The sequence below is a fragment of the Melozone crissalis genome, unplaced genomic scaffold (genome assembly GCF_028551555.1).
Source record: "Melozone crissalis strain CALT ecotype California unplaced genomic scaffold, PUWL_Pcris_2 ptg000019l_1, whole genome shotgun sequence".
Lineage (NCBI taxonomy): Eukaryota > Metazoa > Chordata > Aves > Passeriformes > Passerellidae > Melozone > Melozone crissalis.
Window position 1 is genome coordinate 9564046 of NW_026535797.1, and position 21488 is coordinate 9585533.

Sequence of the window (21488 nt, forward strand, 5' to 3'; positions counted from 1 at the left end):
CTCTGAACTGTGTTTTGTTAAACACACAGTCAGGTCTCAGAGCAGTTTGGATAAAAACAGGTTCCTGTTCTAGAAACAATATTCTAAGAAGATGATTTAGATAACCTTCCCCCAAAAGACCTTTCTGAACCAGCTGCAAAAAGAAAATATGATAATGTTTGAAAAAACAATCCTGAGGCTCATCTTACTCTGGTTGCATGTAGATCAGCTTTGCACTTGTCCTTGTGTTTCCATGTATATTTAAATTTCTTGTCTCTCTTTTGACAAAATCTGGTTGTGGATCTCACTGGAAATCTGAGGTCCTGGTTTGCACTTCTACTTTGTTGATAAATCAGCTCATAATTTTAGGCAAGGATGTTCTCCCCTGTTGTAGGGCAATATTTTGGAAAAAACCCCCACACTTCTGAGTTTATAAAGAGAGCAGAAAAGCTTCTGTTTCCTTTAAAGTTTTACAAGTCTCTTTGCAGACAAGCTGTGCCCCTGTGCCTGAGTTTGCCGTTTTCATTTCCTTTCATGCCGACTACAAGAACTTTTAAAGTCAAGTTTTGACATAGATTGGTAGCAGTGGCAAATCGAAAAGCACTTGAAACACACAAAGTGGTCTGAGGTCTTTGCTTTGCAGCTTTTGCACGCTCTGAAGTAACTTCTGAGTGGTGAAAGATCTCTCAGTACATGAAAACCTCGAGCTGCCAAACTCTGTGTGAGCCAAGGGAGTCTGCGTCTGATCTGCACTTCAGGCTGCCCTCTTGGTCTGCCCCTGCCTCTGATTCTATCTCTGTTACTTTTGATGATTATTTTTCCTATAGATCAATAGTTTTGGAGTGTGGGTGTCTGGCAGACTGCTTCAGGCAGATCCTTACTACTCCTTAATAAAAAAGAGAGGCCAAGCTGAAACGTGGCAGAGGATGAGAACAGCAATGAGAATAAGGTTGAGACAGAGTGAATGAGAAAAGGAGGGCTGACACAGGCTAGGTATTGCTAGTGTCAGTGTTAGAAGAGATTTGATAAGGCTACTGTATTGCCCTTCATTTATTACAGAATTGTAATAAATTCCTGTCTAACAATTGGTTATTTGATGCTTAATTAAAAAACTTGGAACTTGCAATTTTCTTCTTAATCTATGCATATTATCCTCCTTCTCCTTCTGAGAGGGATAATTTAAATAGAAATTTTGTTAAAGTAGATTTGAAGGGATGATAGAGGGCTGTTACAACCTTTAATCAAACAGAAACAGTTTTCTGTGGATTTTTTTTCTCAAATAAATAGATGCTGGTTTGCAAGTCCAATTTTGAAGCAGTGGGATTCTTTAGAATTCTCTGCTGATTAAAAAGCCAAACTTGCATTAGTGAAAAACAGGTCTCTCTCTAGCTACTTTCTGGAAGAAAAGGAATGATTGAGGAAAGAGAGGGAAAAGCATAAATCAAATATTCCTTCTGTAATTCTCTCACTTATGAACTACCAGTATTTTAAATTAGGGTGATAATTGCTGTACCTGTGTTCTCAGTGGATAAAGCACAGTACAGAGCCTTTCACCATTACAGAAATGTAACCACCTCTGAGGTGAGAGACTTGATCCCAGACAATGAATAAGAAAACATGTTCCCATCCCACTGAATGCTGGCTTATCATCCTTGCCATTTCAAACACTTCTTGTAGTCTTCCTCCCAGCTCATCTTGTGCTTCCCCACAACACAGACAAAGGAAAATAGCTTTTCCTTTGTTCCCTGGATAAGGGGCTATGTGCATGTTCTGCTATCCAAGGTCCTGCACACAGTAACCTCATCTCACAATGGACAGACTCAATATTTCTCTGCATAAAAAGGCACAGTAAATATGATATTTTATCAAAGCACCATTGCCTGGTTCTGCATCAGAAATAACATGGTATTGTAGGAGCCCAGACCCTTATTGATTAAAGCTCTTCCAGGACTGCAAGCAAACACTTGAAGAACATTTGGTACTTTCTATGGAACTGACAAAATGTTCCCATAAATATTTGTCCTTTATGGTTAGAAAGAAAATCTATATTACCACAGGTCATATTGTTCTGGGATGTATTTGCTTAGTGTTTCTAAAAGAAATGCATGACAAACACAGATGCTCTTGTGCCCATGTAAGCTGACTTTGAACTGGACTTTTTCCAAAGGTCAAAACCTCATTATTGACCTGAGCTTGCTAACAGCTGCTGGGGTAACAGCAATTATGACTTACCTTGTGCAAGCACACTTAATATTGACCCAAAATCTGCATGTTTGGAGATCTGTTAAAAGCTTAAAAAAAAAAAAGGTATCGTAATTGCTAAAAAAAAATGTACTAAATTGGGAATGCTTACAAAACCAGTGAGCTACTGCAGAATAATCTAGGATATTATATTATCATAAAATATAATAAAAAGAATAATTTATATCTAAAGAATGAAAACATGAAGTGAATGGACATGCTTTAGTCTTTTCTATTTGAAATATTTTCAGTTCCCAGAAGGGGGCGAGGGCTGAAAATGTTGGCTGCCCCGAAATCTACATTTTCTCAATATCGCTTTCTCACAAATTTTCACACACTATGAATATTATTACGTCCCAATATCTCATATCATAAGTGAGAAACTGTTATCTACCATGAAAAATGCTGTGCTTTGAATGTCAACTCCAATACTCCCAAACTGTCACCACAAGTAACCCTCAGTGCTTGCATGAACCACTCCTGGTTTTCCCAGTAGTGACCAGGGTATTTATTGCTGTAGCACTTCAGAAACTGCATTTCTGTTTCCAGTTCTGGCACTGGGGTATGAGACCTTATGCTTTCCTTTCCCCTGTGCCTTCTATCTGTTTAGTTTTGTGAGATTTTATACCTCAAGTATTATGGCTTAATTAATACTTTAAAATGTCTGTTCAATGAGCCTTGATTTCAGGCAGTTACTTTAGAGGATCTCACAGAATAAATGCATGATAATGACTATAAAAAAAAGAAATGTGACACCCAACAATATCCATTTTAATGCCCTTGAGAGAACACGATTTTTCTGGCTTTGCTGTCCGGGGCACAGCTTCACTCTTTTGTTCCTGTTGTGTTGAAAGGAATATCAAAGTTGCACCTGAAATGTAAGAACAGGAGGTAAAAGAGGGTGTAAGACAGGTGACGAAGAAAGGGCAAATTCATTAATGTTTTAAGAACTACATCTGACTTTCTAGATGCCTGTGTGATAAGTCTGTGCCTTGTGATTTTCATACCAGTCTCTTCCTTCTCTTCAATTTACAAACTTTGATGTGCTACTTTAGAAGGAAAAATGTGCAAATGATTTAATTATGCTGTTTTTAATTTCCCTGGCAGCTGTGGTCCAGTCATACTGAGACATTGAGATGAATTCCTGCCTCTTCCCTGCCCAGGATCTCTTTGGGGTAACAGCCATAGGAACAAACCTTGCACTATAGCTGCAGTGAAAGCATTTCCCTTCTTTCCTGTTTGTTGGTGAATCCTCAGCCTAATCCAGATTATTTTTTCCCAGATGATTTTCGGACAGATTGGTTTCCTAATCAGACTCTCATCTCAGCAGATTAAGAGTGAGACCAGGGTGACAAGGGCAATATTGCCAATACCTTTGACCAGCAAGCCTTGCTCCCCATGGCAATCTGACAGAAATGTCACAGGACTGTGTCTCTTTCCTTCCTGCCTCATCACAAAATCTGTACATTTTCCTTCTTTAGTATGCAGTGCAACACTGATCTGCCACATCACTGCACCTCTTACAATCATTCCTGTCATAATCAGGCATACTATAAAATCATTAGATTAATTAGAGTAACCTTGCAGTAATAGAACTTGCTGTGCAATTACCACAGGAATTACATAGAACAGTTGTGTGCCAGGTTTGCCTTCTGCTTCTTATGGAAACACAGAGCACTTGGGCACCCTCCCCTCTCAGAGCTGGTCCTCCTTGTACAACACCAGCAATGCAGACAGATGGAGATGCCAAATTTCTTCCAGGTCTCAGCTCTTTTATATTTAAACTGTCAGTATCATATTGTTAGTTGTTAAAATCTGTATTTCTTGGGTTTAAACTGAGGCTTGTTGAAAGGCTTCTGCAAAATACCTTGCAGCTCTCTCCTGCCTTAGCCATTCCTGTGACAAGAACAATTCCTGAAGTTGTGTGATCCTCTTTAAAATGCAATATTATTAATAATCTTTGATCCTAAACTTGAGCAGTGGTGTAGATGAATGAATCTTTTTCACAACAAGTGATCTGAAAACATGAGATGATAAAGAATTTCTTAGCTTGCAAGCTGGCTGTGCAACAGATTTATCCTTCTTAGAGTCACAGAGTGTTTACATAACTGTGAATTACTCTTGGGACTCAGCTCTCCAGTTATGCAGCTGTGCAGGGAAGGCAAAGGCTTTTTTTTCAGAGACATTGTGAAGCTGAAGAACAATTGTTGCAAAAGATATTGCGTTGAAGAGTTCACTAATACAGCAAGGAACTTTCTGTAATAGTTGCATGGTTCATATCAAGGAAGGATTGTCATAATTTTGTGGAACTTTCAGTATGACTTTCAGCTTGCCTATTGTTAGTTAACAGTGCAATATTGTGTTGGCTGGATGAGACCCTGAGCTAATAGCTCTTTTTCACCTCTGTTTTGCAGTGTAATTTGTTCTTAGCTCTTACCTAAGATGTTAGTCTCCTGTACTGTTTTGGTATTATTAAGAAATTATTATTCTAAGCACAGAACTAAATTTCACTGGCAATAAGAGCATCTTCAGGGGTTGCTATAGCAAATAAAATGTTGAAATCCCCTTGGCAGCAGTGAGATGGAGCCCTGTTAATATGCAGAGTATACTCCCTAGTTCAGAAAATCATGCATAATTTTGCTTGATTCTATTAATGCCCCAACATATTTATTTCAGTTACATGAGTACAATTGGGCAGATATGAAAGGAAACCCTTTTCCCCGTTAAGTTGCATTATGTGTAAATTATGTGGAAGAGTAGGTAGTGGCATTTCAGGCAGGTGGCGTTGTATGGGTTCATGGGAAGCAAGAGAACCTCATCTGTGTAGTTGTGTCCATCACAGATTTTTGCTTCCATTTCCTCAAGTGAATGGCAATCCCTCAGCTTTTACTGTTCTGCAGCTCTGATAGTGTTGGTTATCTGGAAGTTTGGGGAAATTGTGACATGTGCCAGCTTAGAACCTGAGCTGGGATTTTCCCAGTCTTTATGCATCCACATTTCCATCCACATCTATGGTTCTGTGGAGTGTAAAATGTTTCTCTGCTTTTCCAAGTGCTGTTTCCTAGCGAAAATCCTGAAGAAGTAACACAGCAAGCCAGAGCTGATGCAGCTGTGCTTGCAAGTAAGGGATGGGCCAGTGCTCCAGTAAGGCAAATGCATTTCCTTGTCTTTGTGTTGCATGAAGATGTGTTGTAGGGTCTGTATTGGGATTTTTGACTTGTAAATGAATTGCAGAATTGCAGCCACTTAGGAGCAATATGGGTTGCTTCTAGGCAACTTCATAAGTTGCCTTTTGCAAATTTACCAAATAGAGTTAAAGACAGTGTAAGCATCATTTCTCATTGCTATAAAACAACATTATGCTCTAATGGTTACAGTGAAATTATTCAGCTTTTAAGATTTATTTCTGAATGAGCCCTTATGCACTGACAAAACATAGCTTGAACTGATTTGCACTCCCTGGAGGAAAAAAAAAAAAAAAAACCAAAAACCAACAAAAACCAACAAACCTGTAAATTACCACTTATTTGCTCTTTAAAATATCCCTTGTTTTCTCAAAACACTGATGGCTGATATTTCCATAAGTCTTCAAACCTATTGATTTGCTCCTTGCTAAGGCCACAGATCATTTGTTAACCAATCTATGGCCAGTTTGTATCTGTGAGGGACTGGGTCTGTTATCACCAACATGTTTTGGGCTGGGCTCAGGCAGAGCCCCTGCAGTGCTGTCATGCAGTCATACTGGCTGAGGTACTGTACTAGTGCCAGAGGTGATGGAACTCAGAATTTTGTTTAGGGTTCGTGTTTAAAATGAAAATTTCAAGGCAGTTCCACAGAAGAGTGTGTCCCTAATCTGCAGGCACTGTTTCAGCAGATAAATGCAGTCATCCTCCTGGAGAATGGTTGATGTTCAGACCTCCAGCTGGGCCCTGCCTTCTCCTTTCTTTACTCACTTTCAGAGCTTTCAAGAGGCTCTTTTCTCATGCTACAGTGACTAATTTCAGAATGAGCTCCTTTATTCACAGAGCAGCAAGAGATAAGCACTTTATGGAGAGTAGGAAAACCTGCTCCATTCCTTTTCCTTGTTTCTTAACCTCAATGGGATGAGGTAATATCAGCTCTGGCAGGCAGGAGGAGTCAGCTACGATCAGCTGATAAATGAAAATCCTTCTGATACCAACAGCAGACAGGGAAAAATGCTCAGATGGACCAGAGATGACAATTTAAGTAGGTAAGAGTTTGAGAGAATCTCTGACAAAACATGGTTGTGTAGCACAAGGAATTTTGACCTTCAGTCTTCTATTCTCTTTCTGGAGATGGGAGAATGAATGGTAGGTCCAGGGTCAAAACAAAACAACACAGGGAAAAAAAAGAGTAGTACAGCTCATCTTTGAAGCAAATCCATAAAAGGTGCTCCTGCTAAATCAGAAGGCAAATTGTGTTGTTCAGTTAAGCTACTAAACTATCAGACCAAGAATCACAGAGAAAATTCCTTTTTGTTCTGCGTTGACTCTTCTTGATTTGCTTTGGGATGCCTTTTGTTTTCTCTTGTCTAAGCCAGCTCCTTGCTGTAGTCTTTCTACAAGGTGTCAAACATGGGACAGAATGGTTTATTTTCCTTCTTTATGCAGTGCAAATGAAGGCCTGTCCGTAGAAGAAAGGAGTTTGTTACATCCAAGCTGATTCAGCACAGCTACAGTGGATTAAATATTATATGGACTAATTGTATTCTCCTCTTGATGACTGTTGAGCAAAGCTGAACTGGACAGGAAATTTGCATAAAGGGATACCCCATCTATTTATTAACAAAATTCCCTTGTTGTTTGAATTGCCTGCTGCATCTTGGCTTTAAAGCACCACAATCAGGACAAAAAGGGTGTAAGATCTTGTACAGATCTCAAGTGAAGGACACCTGGGAAAAGAATAGGTTCTCAGGGATAATCAAAATGAAAAGTCTTCAGAAACCAGTTATGCTGCTAAAGGGTGATTCAGAGTTTTGCAGTCCTCAAGTGTCTGATAATGCTATTTCTTCACAAAACCCTTTCAAATATTTCACTTCAGATCATGTTTAAGGCACACTTCAGAACTCCTTTCTACAGGAAGTATTAGATCTTTAGAAGCTTAGTGAATATTTCCCAGTTAATACTTTTTCTTGAGGGACTCTCTAATCCTCACCTGTTGAGTTTTTATGCTCTGTCCAAATGTGCCCAAGTACATAAACCCTATGAAAAGCCCACTGATAAATGGTTGCCTGTTTCTTAATCTCCTCCTGTATTCCTTTCCAGTAAGAGCTCTGAGCATGTGATTATTAGAGCTATTTACTGTGCTTGGGTTCAGGTATTTCTTGTATTTTATCCCTGCACTCCTTTGTATCTCTCTAGCTGCCAGAAGAACAATTATTTGGGAGGGCAATCTGTTCCCTATCAGCTCTCAGTCAGGGATTGGGTGATCTTTCTTTAAGCAAACAGCCTTATAGGCTCAGCTTCTTTCACTTCTGCTTTTTAATTCTGGAGTCTTACATACATGGACATAACATTCCATCAAGGCTACAACTATTTTCTGCCCCTATACCAAAATCAGGTTCCTTTTCCCCATCTAAGCATTCTTTCCTGAGAGCACTACTAGTATGGGACTGCTCCAATGCTGAGCTGTGCTCCTACAGTGGGAACTGCCTCCCACTGCTAAATATCCAAATACACTAGCTTGCAGATATTTTCTGACCTCCACAACAGCTTCTCTTTCTTGAGCAATAATCATTAATATTTAGATAGTGTAGTGAAAGATAATTTGTGATTGTTTCTGCCATTTCTCCATTTTGTCCCAGCCATCTTAATAACCTCCTGGAACTCATCAGAACATCACTAAAGGTTATTTAATAAAAATAATTTTAATTTGGAGTAAATGCATGCTCTTTTATCTGCATACAGTGCAATAGATGTTCTTTTTCCTGTATTTGGCATTTATGAGGAGTGGCATTGTGAAGACAAGTGCTTTAAAAAGTTCAGTGAGTTTGGACAGCTTCAGCAAAAGCAGTGATTTTAGATACAGAAAAGGCACCTTATAAATGAGACATTAAAAAGCTCAATGTCTTTGGGTTATTTGGAAGGAAAATAAGACATGAGTTTAACAACCCCTAAAACAACCTATGTGGAGAGAAGATGTGCTAGAAAAGGGTAAAGGGGTAATAATTTAGAGTTTGGAATTTGAAGACACACTTAATCTAGGAATAAAATGCAAATGGTTGCTAGGACAACTTGTAATTTGGTAAAGTTTTCATCATATCAGGGCCTTAAAGAAGGACAAGAGGTCCTTTTGAAAAGTCAGATCAGTCAGAAATAATGGGCTTCCCTTGGAAGCATGTTTAAGTCAATTTATGGTGGTAATCCTTCTATCATTATTCTTGCTCTGTTCCTCATGTCCTTTTTCCTTGCTCTTTTTTCTTTCTTGGAAATAGGAATATTTGGCTAAGACTGTAAATTAGACTTAACACTAGAAAGGGAATTTTAAACTGCTGTACTCATCTCCATGCGTAGTAGGACAGAACCATGAAATGGCTTTATGGGCTTTATGATGTATCCTCATTTTTGTGCTCCCTCATAGGGACAACTTCCCCCCCTGTGCAATATATGGTGATGGCAGGACTATATTGTATCCCAGCTATCCACTGGAGTTGCTGAATATGTTTAAGCGAGCAATTATGATCCTTAAAACACCCATAAGAGTTGGAATTTTTTTTCCTATGAACTGATGAGTCTGAATTTACTGTAATAAGAAATCCTTAAATTCAGGAAATATTGTTTTTCTAATTTCTAGAAACAATAAGCACCTCCCAATTGCCCCACAGTTCCAACCCAACAACATTCATTTAAGTCTTCCCATAATAAGTCTTGAAAGGCACCAGAATTCTCCCAGAAGTAAAAAATCTTACACAGAAACATATTGCATATTGAAAATACCAATAATGAACAATATTTTAAAAAACCCCCAAAACTCTCCAAGAAACTTTGAAGTTTCTTACTTACAAGTAAGCAAGTATTAATGCCTTCCTCAAGAAGAATAAAATCTGTCACAATGTTGTCTACTTTGGATGAGAATGGGTCTTCTCAGCAATAATGAGTGACATTGTGTATTATCCATAATAATGAGTATTAGCTGAGTGCAGCCATGTTCAGATATAGAGCCATGTCACTGAGACATAACAGGAGTCATAGAAAACTTCAAGAGAAGCAAGTCCAGAGAATAAGGAACCTAAAGGACCTGAAAACCATCCTCAAGCTATTCACCATTTATAACAGAGTACATTTAACACATTGAAATGTAAAGAGTGACACAATATCATATAAAAGACCTAAATCAAAAGTGTTTCAGATTAGATTTTTAAATTACTTTCCATGGTCTTCATCAGTACATCTACAAAGATTTTTGCTTATGACAGCACTTGATGTGATAACAATTGAAAGAATAGTTAAATAATCCAGGTTATTTTCCTTTGGTTAGGTACTAGTCTTTAAAGAATACCTTTAAAAAATAGAGCAAAACTAGTAACCTGAATTACATCCTGAACTTGACTGAAATTAGTTTTGCTGTTGTCTTCAGTTTCTTTTTGCTAGAAAGAGGAAAATTACTGTATTTTGGCCAAGTAACCATCCATTTATTCATAAGCAGCGGACAACAGCCAGCTGGTAAGAGTTAAAATTTCTGCAGCAGCTAAACAAAGAGTTTATGCATCTTTAGTATGCATTGTTTCCCATCAGGTAATTGAAATCGTAGCAAGTTAAATTTATATTAATACATCCCAATGAGAATTGTCAGTCATGACACCCTTAGACTTTTGCTCTGGCATCTGGAGAGTGTAACATCCTCAGCTTTGGAGGCAGCTGGTGTGGTTCCATAGAGCAGTGTCATTTAAATCACTAAATCCATCTGTGGCTTAATTTCAGAACAGGTTGTGAGTCACAGTCACAAGACTTGTAAGTTCATTGGCTGACTTGTAAGTTTGCATGGCTGAGGTAATTGCTGTCCTGTAATGTTGTTTCAAGTTTTATCTATAACTTGGAAATCATAATGGCTTGATTCTCTCTTTCCTTAGTTTTTCAAAGCTATGCCTGAGTCAAGATCTTTGAATTATTACAGCTGTTAATATAAAGGTCTTCCCTCCTCAGCTGGGTCTAAAGCTATGCAAATTATATTAGAATTGATAACAATCTTTGTCATGTTTGATCATAGCTTTTGAATTATAATTAAAAGGGAACTGATTTTGGTGGAGAAGGCAAAAATCAATAGTTTGAGAAGAAAATTCTTCACTGAGGTAAATATAGTCATTGACTGTAGTGGGTTTTGACTTTGCACATTTGATTTTTTCCACATTTTCTCTTAATTCAAATTAGCCTTTCAGCACTTGAATCTCAATCAGCAAATCTCTCTGATTTAATTCAAATAGACTCAGATGTTCAGAGTATCTGAAAAAGGTTGTTTTTAAATTTTTTGTACTGAACAGCCAGTGACTTGGAAGGCATTTATTGCCTGGCTGTATGAATTGCTCATAAAGGCTTCCAGGGAAGGGCAAACTCATGTTGAGCAGTGTTGCTTTACTGCACATGACACAGATAATGCTAAAGCAATATCCTATAGGGGAGGTGTCTGGGCTTTTCCACTACTCCATGGAAGAGCTTCCAGACACATCAGTTGTGTCAGGCATCTGCTTCTTAAAATTCTTTGTTCCAGTGTAGTTGAGGAACCGGTACTAGGAAAGGTGAAGTTGTGACATCATTTCTGTGCTCTCCTTTTCCTTCCCCTCTTTAAGCAGAAAACAAATTCTTTACTGACTCTGCAGGCTTCTTACTGTGCATTTCTCATTCTACCTGCTCTGCTGAAAGACACCTGGAAATAAAGAATAAAAAAGCCACGAGCACTGCTTTTACTCTGTACTCAACCCCAAGGGTTGCTTGTTTTTCCACAAGATCCTATGATGGATTTGTTACTTAAACAAAAAAGACTGAGACCCAGGGAATCCAGGACCCTCCACTCAGAAAGACTTGAAATGAGGACAGGTTTGAAAACCTGAATTTTTACCTGAGTTTTTGCCAAATGCTGTAGTTTGGGCATCTTCAGTGAAACAAAACAAAGCTCAGTGATGTTTCCAGCAACCTGTTGGTTTCTTCCCAATCCTTTGCAGGTGAAAAGAATGTCTTCTTACTGAGTGCCTCCCCATTTTTGTTATTTCAAATTATGCCATTCCCTAGAGTAGAGTACAACTTTAAGGACTTGAGAATTTTGCTAACACCTCTCACAAATGGACCTTGCCAGCAAAACTCTGCTGAAAGTGAAAAATCCTGAAAGTGAAGTTCTGTGAAGGATTATGAATGTTGTTTTTCTCCAGTTCAGAATTAATCCTGAATTCAGCTGGATATACATAAAGTTTTGAAAGATAAATATTTCATTTCAGATGCCTTGAAACTGAATAATATATTTTTTGCTTCTTAATATATTGTTTATAAGCATAGAGAAATTGAGAAAAAATAGAGCAACACATCTGTGATTGATTTGAGGCTGTTTAGATTTGAGGCTGTTTAGATTTTCTCTCCATCTAAATGTTTTGGCTAAATCAGTTCTTCTATCCAAAGTGTTGCTTTTAATTTTTGATTAAGCCACGTTTTCCTCTAGAAAATTGTTAAAATGTTCCAAGTTAGTTCTTTGCTATTATGCTGTGGACTTTGATTTCCAATACATAGTTTAGATCCTCACTTCTCATAACCTCAAACCTAAAGCATGTATCTGAGATGGTTAAATTCAACCTTTAACTTGATAGAATTTTTCAAGTGATGAGATTATATTTTCTTGATGCATTTGTTGTTCAGAGTAACACAGAGAACATGATGTGCCTTGAATTAATACCCATGTTACAACGTTGCAATTACTGTCATCCAGCTACTATTTCTATATAAGTGGCTTCTGTTCTCAATTTCCCCACTCATCTGTGTTAGAAACAAAGCCTGTGGGCAGGAAATTTAGCACAGTCATTCATAAAAACATGGATATTAATAGCCAGGTATACTAGGTCAGGTTGTTAACAATCAAATTAGGATGTATCAAAAATAAAAATGAGAGGTGATTTCATCTTGTGGCTGATGAATCCCCTTTTGACAATTTTAAGGAAGGAATTTTTAGAATTTTTGCAAAAGTCTTTCCTTAGTCCATCTTTTTTTCCCTCTTCTTCTTTGTATTATGCAAACTGATTTCTTTTGGAACATACATTTTTTTCTTGGTACTTTTTTTTAATATCTTAGTAAGATTACTCACTAAAACTTCAGGCTGTTGCTTTCTCCTCAATCCTCACAATACAGAGAAAATTGTATCACACAATGAGTTTCTAAAGAGAACAGATGATGACTTCACAGGAATGAATAAGGGGAACAGATTTAAATAGAGCTTCATTTGATAGTTTGTGAAGACAAAAATGCAGATATATCTTGCTGGAGGACTATATCCTGAACTGTTCAGCTGAATGCTAAGTAATAAAGGAAAACCATTTTTAATATGTCTGTTGGAGGTATCTGATTGGGTTGTAACTATCCACCTGCATGATTTTCCAGGGGGGAACAGGGCACTGCTGGCTATTGTGGAAACATTTGCTCTTTGAGATGGTATCTACTTACATTAAAATCTTGTCTTTTGCTGCTGCATGCAGCAGTCAATGAGAGTGAATATTACTGATTACAAGTCTAGTGATGCACTGTCTTGCTTTAGCAGCAATATACATCAAAACAAATTCCTTTCATATTCTGGTCTTTGCCCTCCTTAAGCTCAGCTTCAATAACAGACTCCACTCTCAATTACCAAACCTGAGAATGAAGTGCTTTCCTTGTCCTTTGGAGCAGAAATGTGCTGTGCCTGTGATGTTTGCTTCCCCACAGCTTTAGATTGTCTGGAGTGGAAACTTGAATGTGTGGGTCTGAAAATGCTGCTCACCCCCATCTCCTCAGTGCAAAACAAACATATGCAGAAGAAGCAGGTTTTCTAAGTCTAATGATTTCTTCTTGCACTCACCTGAAAAATAAAACACAAAACTATAGAAATAGATCATGTCTCAATCCAAACAGATCCAAAGCTGTTTTTTTTTTTTTTTTTTTTTTTTTTTTTTTTGTGAGTTAGTTTTTGATAAGAAGCTAATTAATTCTTTTCCTGATCCCTGAACTCGTTCTAGGCATTGACTTGGAAGCTGGCTTTAATTAATGAAGAGTTTAATGCCAACTAACCCCAGCTGTTCATGCCAGAAGCCTCCTATGCCCTCCAGTTCATTAGGCGCTTCAGTTACTCATTTAATCTGAAAAACCTCAGGTCTGCTAACCCATGGAGCAGTGACACAGCTGCTCTCCCTGGGAGTTTGGGGGTGATAGGGGAAGCATGAGTCCATGCCTTAGAGTGACTAAGGTGTTCTAAATCAGAGTAGTTTTAATCACTGCATAAGTCATGGAATAAATAATCATGGAAGCAATGCATGATGTGAAGATAAGGACAGACTTAGAAAACACTATGGAGATGCATAGAAGTTACCTGAATTTGTGAGAAACAAGGCATGTCAGGGCAGTCTTAGTGGGGTTTTGGGCTCTGTGTTTTAACAGGACAAAGCCAGCATCCCAAAAGTGATCCAGTACCTCCAGCACCAGCTCTGCTGTGACAGGCAGTGGGATGGGGGTGAGACTTGCTGAGTGCAGGCAAGTCTGAGACATGGGATATGGAAGGTTGATATGCAGGGATAGGAAAAACTGGGAAATGCTGTGGGGAGACCTGCAACAGGACTGAGGAAGCTGAGAAATGAGAAGCCTGGAGCTTTCCTTTGTGGTAGGGATTTTCTGTGGTAGTAGGAGGAGGTTCAGAAGTGTGAGATAGACTGGGTTCCAAAAGACCATGCTCTGTAGTTTTGTAGCAGGACTCTGGTACGGGGCTGCTGCTTCCTTTCTGTACTTTCTGCTTTGCTGAGCCTTAGCAGGGTGACAGAGCTATAGCCTTGTGTAAGAGATCCTCAAGCACTCTTATTGGATAAGCTTTCTAGGGTAGCCAGGGGAGACAGTGCCCTTTTTCAACTTTCCATGATATAGCTCTTATCGGTTTTAAAGATAATGAAAAATTTTTGAATTATTTTTCCCCTGGAATATGTTTTCCCCAAACAGAAGGAAATAACCATTTGTATCCGGAATAACTTCCTACCTCATGTAATACTGTTTTTTTAATGCTGGAAGTTATAGAAAACATTAAGAAAACTTCATAAAGTCTGTTGGTTAGAAATTACCATTTCACAGTAGTCCCTCAGAGCTGCTGTTGAAGACAAAAACCCAAAGCTGATGTCTATCAGAAGTCAGCATGAAAGCACAAGACTTCACAAGGGGCTGCCCATTGCAGGAGACAAGTCACTAGAAGTGGTCATAGATGCTACAGCAACCAGGAGGAAGAAATTTGTCTTTGATCTTTCCCTTAGCAGTCTTCTGAGCCCTCTGGGAGTGTTGGTCCCAGCGGAGCTAAGGTCAGAGTGCTCAGAACTGAGCTGAGAGAATTACATTGGACAGGCTCTGTCTGCAGTGTCTGACACAGTTTCAAGTGCTGCAGACTTTCTGAAGAACCTCAGTCAGTCCTTATTAACTGCTCCCAGCCTGGCTTCTTCTAAATATCATGCCCAAAATACCTCCCATAAGAATATAATCTTATTTTTAATTATTCCCGTTATCAGCCATTGCAAGAAGATGGGATTTACATAAATTTCTAGTTTCTTCTACTCCATGCCACCACTTCCACTTGTTCTGTTACTTTTTATCTATTAGAGAGCAGCTGGAAGGTAATACTGCTCCATTTCCAAAGCAAGTTATTTTTTTGTTTGTATCAGAAAAGCAAACCAATAAATTCCTGCAACAAAATTATTCCCAAAGAATGCAAAGATAATGCCATAAAACGTAATTATACTGAAAATATCTGTAGTGAATTAGCATTCTGTTGGGTTCTGAGTTTGTCTGCATGTGCTTTTTTATTATGTTAGATGATATTCCATGGGACATAAAATAAATGTTGTATTTCTTAAAGGTTTATGAGACATGGCAGGAATTTCGGAAATTACAGGCACATTTTGGAGAAATATACTCATTCTCTTTTTATCACATTTGTGATTTTTCCTATAGCTCTATGATGGGTATAAAAGTCCTCTGCCTTCTTGGAGGAATGCTGCCACATACAGATGCTTTAGACAACAGCTGAAACTCTCCTTTCTGAGGAGAATCTGTGAATCTGATGGGTATAATGCAAATTGTCATCCATCTCTTGTCAAATATAGTTAAGAGAAGTTTACAACCCCAAAAAGTTTTCTAAATCTAAATAGTCCAGGTAGTTAATCTAGATTAGAACTGCAGTCCCTGTAATGCACAATGATTCTTTATGTTATTTAAAATCTATGTTGGAAACTCCAAAGAAACCATAAATATGAAACAGAAAATTAGTGATGAAGAATCCAATGAGGTAGAAAGATCTGATCTGATTTCCACACTGGGTGCTAATGCTTTTTGTAGCTGGTCAGTATGTTCCATGCGTCAGTGCAAGTGTTGTAAGCTAAATATTGTCAGGAGAAGAATACACCTTCCTTTTCCCTTATCTGTATCTTGCTCTCTTTGCTTGTTTCCTTTAAGAATTTTCATTTCAGATACTGAGCCTGATGTCATAACATTACTTTCTCCTGGATGTTTTTCACTACTTTATCAGCTTTCTGTAGCAGTACAGCCTGTCCTTTAGTCATAAGAACAAAGTTCAGAATGGAAGGCACCAGGATTTAGAGTTTAGTCTTTCATAAAAGTTAAAATAAACAGCCTTTCATTCTACTGTAAGGTACTTACTGACACAACCAACACAGTTTATTTGTTGCAGCAACTGAGAAAATTCTATTAAGTCAGAAAAAGGGATTCTGAGCTTTTACCTTTGTTGTCTAAAATCTGGTTTCCTCTGAATTCTCTTCTTAAAAGATTGTGGGGAAGTTGGTTACTCTGTTGATATGAAAGGGGAAGAAAGTTAAATAAAGCGCCCAAGTGTTACTGTGCTCAAGTGCCCTGTCAATGCACACAAGCTGTTACAGCTTCTCTACAGCAATTTACCTAATCTTGGCATGAAAATGTTGTCTGTCATCAAAGACCTTTCAGCTGAGACCAAGAGGGAAAGGAAACTACTCTCTCCAGAGTTGGGAACTGGAGGTTTATGCACGTTGTTTTTGTAAACAGACTGTGGCGGTTTGCCTCATCTCCAACACAATCTACCTTGTCAGAGGAGTCAAGAGACTTGGCTGTTCTATGAAATACCAAGGGTTAGGACAGCAGGTAAATAATGAATAGCAGAGAGATCTGCTTGCTTTACTTCCACTTCTCTTTAAGATGCAATGGATCAGAAGATGAGTATGCTGTGTAATGCTCAGGAATTCTCTGAGGTAGTTGTTAAATCTTAAGCTACTTATCAGACGTCTTGTGTTGGTGCTCAAGAGCCTTGCTGACCATGACTAATTTGTCCTCAAGTTCCATTGAAATGTCTCAGGCCCCTTGAAAGGCTCTGCCTAATAATGCATTGCAAACACAATCCCATCAGTTTAAACTCAGTGTATCTTTGGCCTTGTTGCAGCTGTGAAATAATATGTTCCTGGAGTGATACTGCACAAGAAGTTTATTTGAAGATTATGTGGGTTTGACACAGACAGCAAATTATTACATCTTTATAATTCTAGTTCTATTCTTGATGAACTCAAGAATGTATTAAAAATGTTATTTTCAACAATAACAAATAAGAATTTTAATATACTTATTCTACTTTTTTTTTTTATTACTGGCTTTTTACCAATAGCTTGAATTAGTAAAAAAATATAATTGGCTGTATATGTGTATAATGTATATACATACATATACACATTATACATATATGTGAGTGTATAATGGCCGTATATATTAATGGATAGATAGCTAGCAATCATAATTACTAGATTTTAATAACTTCATCACATTTTAATTGTCAACAGCTACCTGAAAATATCTTAATATATAGCAACTCCGAGTTTTTATCATCTTGACAAAATCTTATCACAATTTTAGATACAAAAAGCCCCCAAACAAAACCACAAAACAAAAGAATTCAACCAAACAAAGAAACAAAAACAACACAAACCTCAAACTTGCATTTCCCACACCAATGAGCTCAACAGAAACAATGACACAAGAATGTCCTCTTCTTCCCACCTCTTTTTGTTATGAGACCTCATTGATGAGGCTCAGCTGGGTCACTATGACTGTCACACAGCATCATGAGAAATATAAATACACATGAACAGTTCTTAGCATGCTGCAGACCTGCAATAGTCATAGCAGGGACTGGCTGAGCATATGGGTGTAAACCTCACCTTCCTACCAGCAGGGTGTTCCATATGTTCTCCACAATCTTGCAAACCAGGAGGAGTGGTTTTCTTATCTTGTTTTCTTGAAACATTTCAGTAATTTCAGAAAGCTAAAAGTGTTTTGCACTCCCCAGGCCCTGGTACAAAGCTACCCTTGGCTGGCCATCACCAGCCTCCTCCATTTTTTTCTGTCTTCTTGGTATGCCTTACCACCTAACAAAAGGAATGTTATGATTTTGGTGCCAATGTTCCTTAGGCAGGTTTGTGCTTTACCCTTATGCCCCTTGCCTTAACATGGGAAAAGCTTTCATGTCACTGCATACAAGCAGATTCAGACCCAAATGCATATAATTAATTATTACAAAGACTTCTAGGTCTAAAGAAGATGAGATAAAGTATGTTACTGTAATTTCTTTTCCTTTTGGTATTCAATCACTAAATAAAAGCCAGGGTAGAGGAGAAGAGAACATGCCTCCTTTAACTGTATCCAGTGATGTCTGAGAGGCAAGGCTGTGACCCTCACCTTTGAGTTACCTCTGTCGTAGATGCTGTGGCAAACCTTTCAGAGACATTCTTTTGTGAAGATCATGAGTAAATATTTTTACCTTTGGCCTTGTGCATTTGAAGCAAGATTGAGCTAGGAAGTTCTTCAGAGTGCTGTGGTATATGGACAGTGTGTGTTTTAAGTAGTACACACAAAAAGGGGAAAGTTTTTAACAACGTACCCAGTGTGGTTGTGCTGAATGTTAAAACAGAAAAGAAACAGTTGTGCACAATTCACTGAAGCAGACTTCACTTTTCCTTACTCTTTGCCTTCCACCTCAGCAGAACACCGCTGCTTACTTCATCTGATAACAATCTAATAATCCCAAGGAAAGCTGCTTTTGTAAGATTTTAGCTGTCCACTGGGCCACTACGTCTGTACACAGATTGTAGTGCAGTCAATTATCACCCATTTGTACACATCCAGGGACAGCTGCAGGCTTCACCCTTTAAATATAAATAATGTAACTTTATTGATATTTCTGGACTAGTCTTTTAGCATAACAAACTTTCCTGAGCTGCACTGCTGGCATGGTTTGACCATGCTGTAATGAGATGTTGATGGGAGGTTAATTTAAAAGCAACCTAAACCAGGCTTAATAAATGTAGAATGTGACAGAGTAGAGCTCAGCATGTGAGGCCAGATTTGCACCAGCCCCCAAATGACAGCCAAGTTGTTGCAGCAACTTAATAACTGAACACATAACCTGCTCCAAAAGTGTCTCTGGTGATGGAAAGTGCCAAGTGTGATCTTTCTTTCCAAATGGGCTTGGTGAGGTTTATGCCCACCTGACCCAGGAGGAGCTGTACCCTCAACACACATGGATTGTTGTTATTTAATATCTTCATTTGGAGTTTGGAGGTCCACCAGCCTGAATCCTTCTCTCTGGCAGTGCATGGTGAGCATGGGGGAACCCAGCTGTGCTCTCCAACTCCACTCCATCATCCCAGTGTTGGGAGGCTGAGGAGGACCAGGCTGGGCTGATCTTTACCCAAGGCAAGAGTCTGATTAAACCAAACTGTCATTGCAGCCACGTGTGCAGCTGAGCTTTTGGTCTTTGACTGTCTGTAACTTTATTTGCACTTCCACAGAAAGGGAATTGCTTATAGATCAGCATGCACTGAAATTATTTTGATTTCATTTTGATGTATGAAAGTGATCTGTATGTGCACTTTTAGTACTCAGAGTCTACTGTAACTTTAATTAAAATTCTATGTGCTTTTTTTGAAAATAACTCTTAGTAATAAATAATTTATTGAAATAATAAATAAGTAATAGTAGGAATTATACATATGTGCTTCTCTTGGGTCTCTGCAGAGTTATTTTAATTAAGGCTAAGGTCCCTATTTGAATAAATGAATGACAATAGGGATATTTTTTTTAAAAGTCATATTTATTCCTTCAATATCAATGTTTCACTGAGAAAGTTTATTAAAAAGAATGAAGTGATTCAGATGGACTTTTGGTCCTTGGCAAATACAATCTGTGTTCTTTCAGGAATCTAATTTTCTAGATTAGTGGCTTGTATGTGAAATTATGAATAAGTAAATGCTTATTGCTTCTATAATATAGCATGGAAAACAATGTAATTAACATGGATATTTTTCTTGGGTCAGTGTTTCAGCAGTATTAATGCTTAACATGCTGCAATTATACAATGCTTCTGAGTGGTGCATTTATTTAGTCAGGGCTCTGATTTTTTTGGCAGAATAAAAGGATTTTTTACAAGATATAGCAACAGAAGCAGATTCCACTTGCTTCTTTTCAAAGTTGATTATAGGAAGTGGTAGCTTGATTACTAAAAGAGGTAATTAAATGGGAGTATTAAAACTGGAAGGAGATCTCCATTTTTCTAGAAAAAACTGGAATATTTTCCTTTTAATAAATGCATCTATCCTCCATTTTTTAATGGAATCGTAATGATAAAATATCTTCACGGAGTAATCTACACATACAATGTAAAGAGATTCAAATGAAGTAATGTTTAAAATGAGCAAAGGATTTGGCCCTTTTGACTCCCGGCATGCATGCTGCACAAATCACATTGACTCAGTAGGAAAGGGATCAGATGGAAGGAAAATAGGACTGGACAGTGTTTTTAGTGATCAGTTTCTCCATTCCTTTGCCCTAGATCCACATCAGCCTTAATCAATCCTGACAAATGTCTGCCACCCCTGTTCTTAAAAACCTTCAGGGCTTCAATGCTCTATATCAGATTTTCCTATTATTTTGCCTCAGTCTTTCTGGCTGCACCAGGATCCATTGCATCTTGTAAAGAGGATAATCCTCCTCTTTGTAAGTGCATTTTATGTACCTCAGGATTTACCACATCCTTATTCATGCTCAGCATTGGGAGGTTTTTAAACCTTTTTTTTCAGAGGTTGTTCTTTCTGGACCTGAAGTACTTCTGTTGTTTTCCTGACATCTTTCTAATCCATCTGTGTCTTTAGGAAACTATTCCCTAAACTGAACAGCCTTCTTGGGCTATTACTCTTTAGTAGCAGTGTAGAAGAATTATTTCACACATCCCATTTAGATGTCCTGGAATAAACTTAGAAAAATAAACTTTGCCTAAAATAGTCTTTGGCTCATAGTACTGAAGGCAGTAAAGAGCATAGAGAAAAATGTCTGTGCGAATTGTGGGAGTGTTTGTGGTCCAAAATTGATGAAATGTGTTTTTCATACAGATGCAAGCAGAATTTTTTTCTGTGATTGATAGCTCAAACCACCTGCCTAACTTGAGATGACATTTGAATTTCATTGCTGGTGATGGTTTTGTGGGTTTTTTTCCCAAAAAGAAAAGGTTTCTTTTTCTGTCACTGCCAGGTTTTTAAGTTAAATTTCCTCTTCTGCTGGCTGTGTTTCATAGTGAAAGAAGAGAAAGGAAAAGGTTTCCATTATGAGATAACCTGTAACATCTTGCTGCTTAAGAAAGTAATATGAAACAGAGATTACAAACTGTTCAGTGAACAGGTTTTTTCCTGTTTTCTAAAGGATAGAATTTATCTGCCCCTGAGTTTCTGTTGCTGTGAGGGCACAGGGCTGCTGAGGCCAGCAAGTGTCCCACACAGTGTCCCTGTCCTTCTGGTGTGCACTGCAGGGTCCAGTCCTGTGTCACACTGTGGATCAATATGAGCAGTAATTTAAAGCTTTTCATACTCATGAGACTCCTTAACATTTTCACCTTTGCTATGCTACCTGCCTGCTCTGACAGCTGTTGCTGACAATGGACTAAAGTTTAATATCAACTTTAATATCTTCTTTTAAATTTTTTTAAAAATAAAATACACTAGCCTAAGTGTATTTTGTCCTTTATTTTCT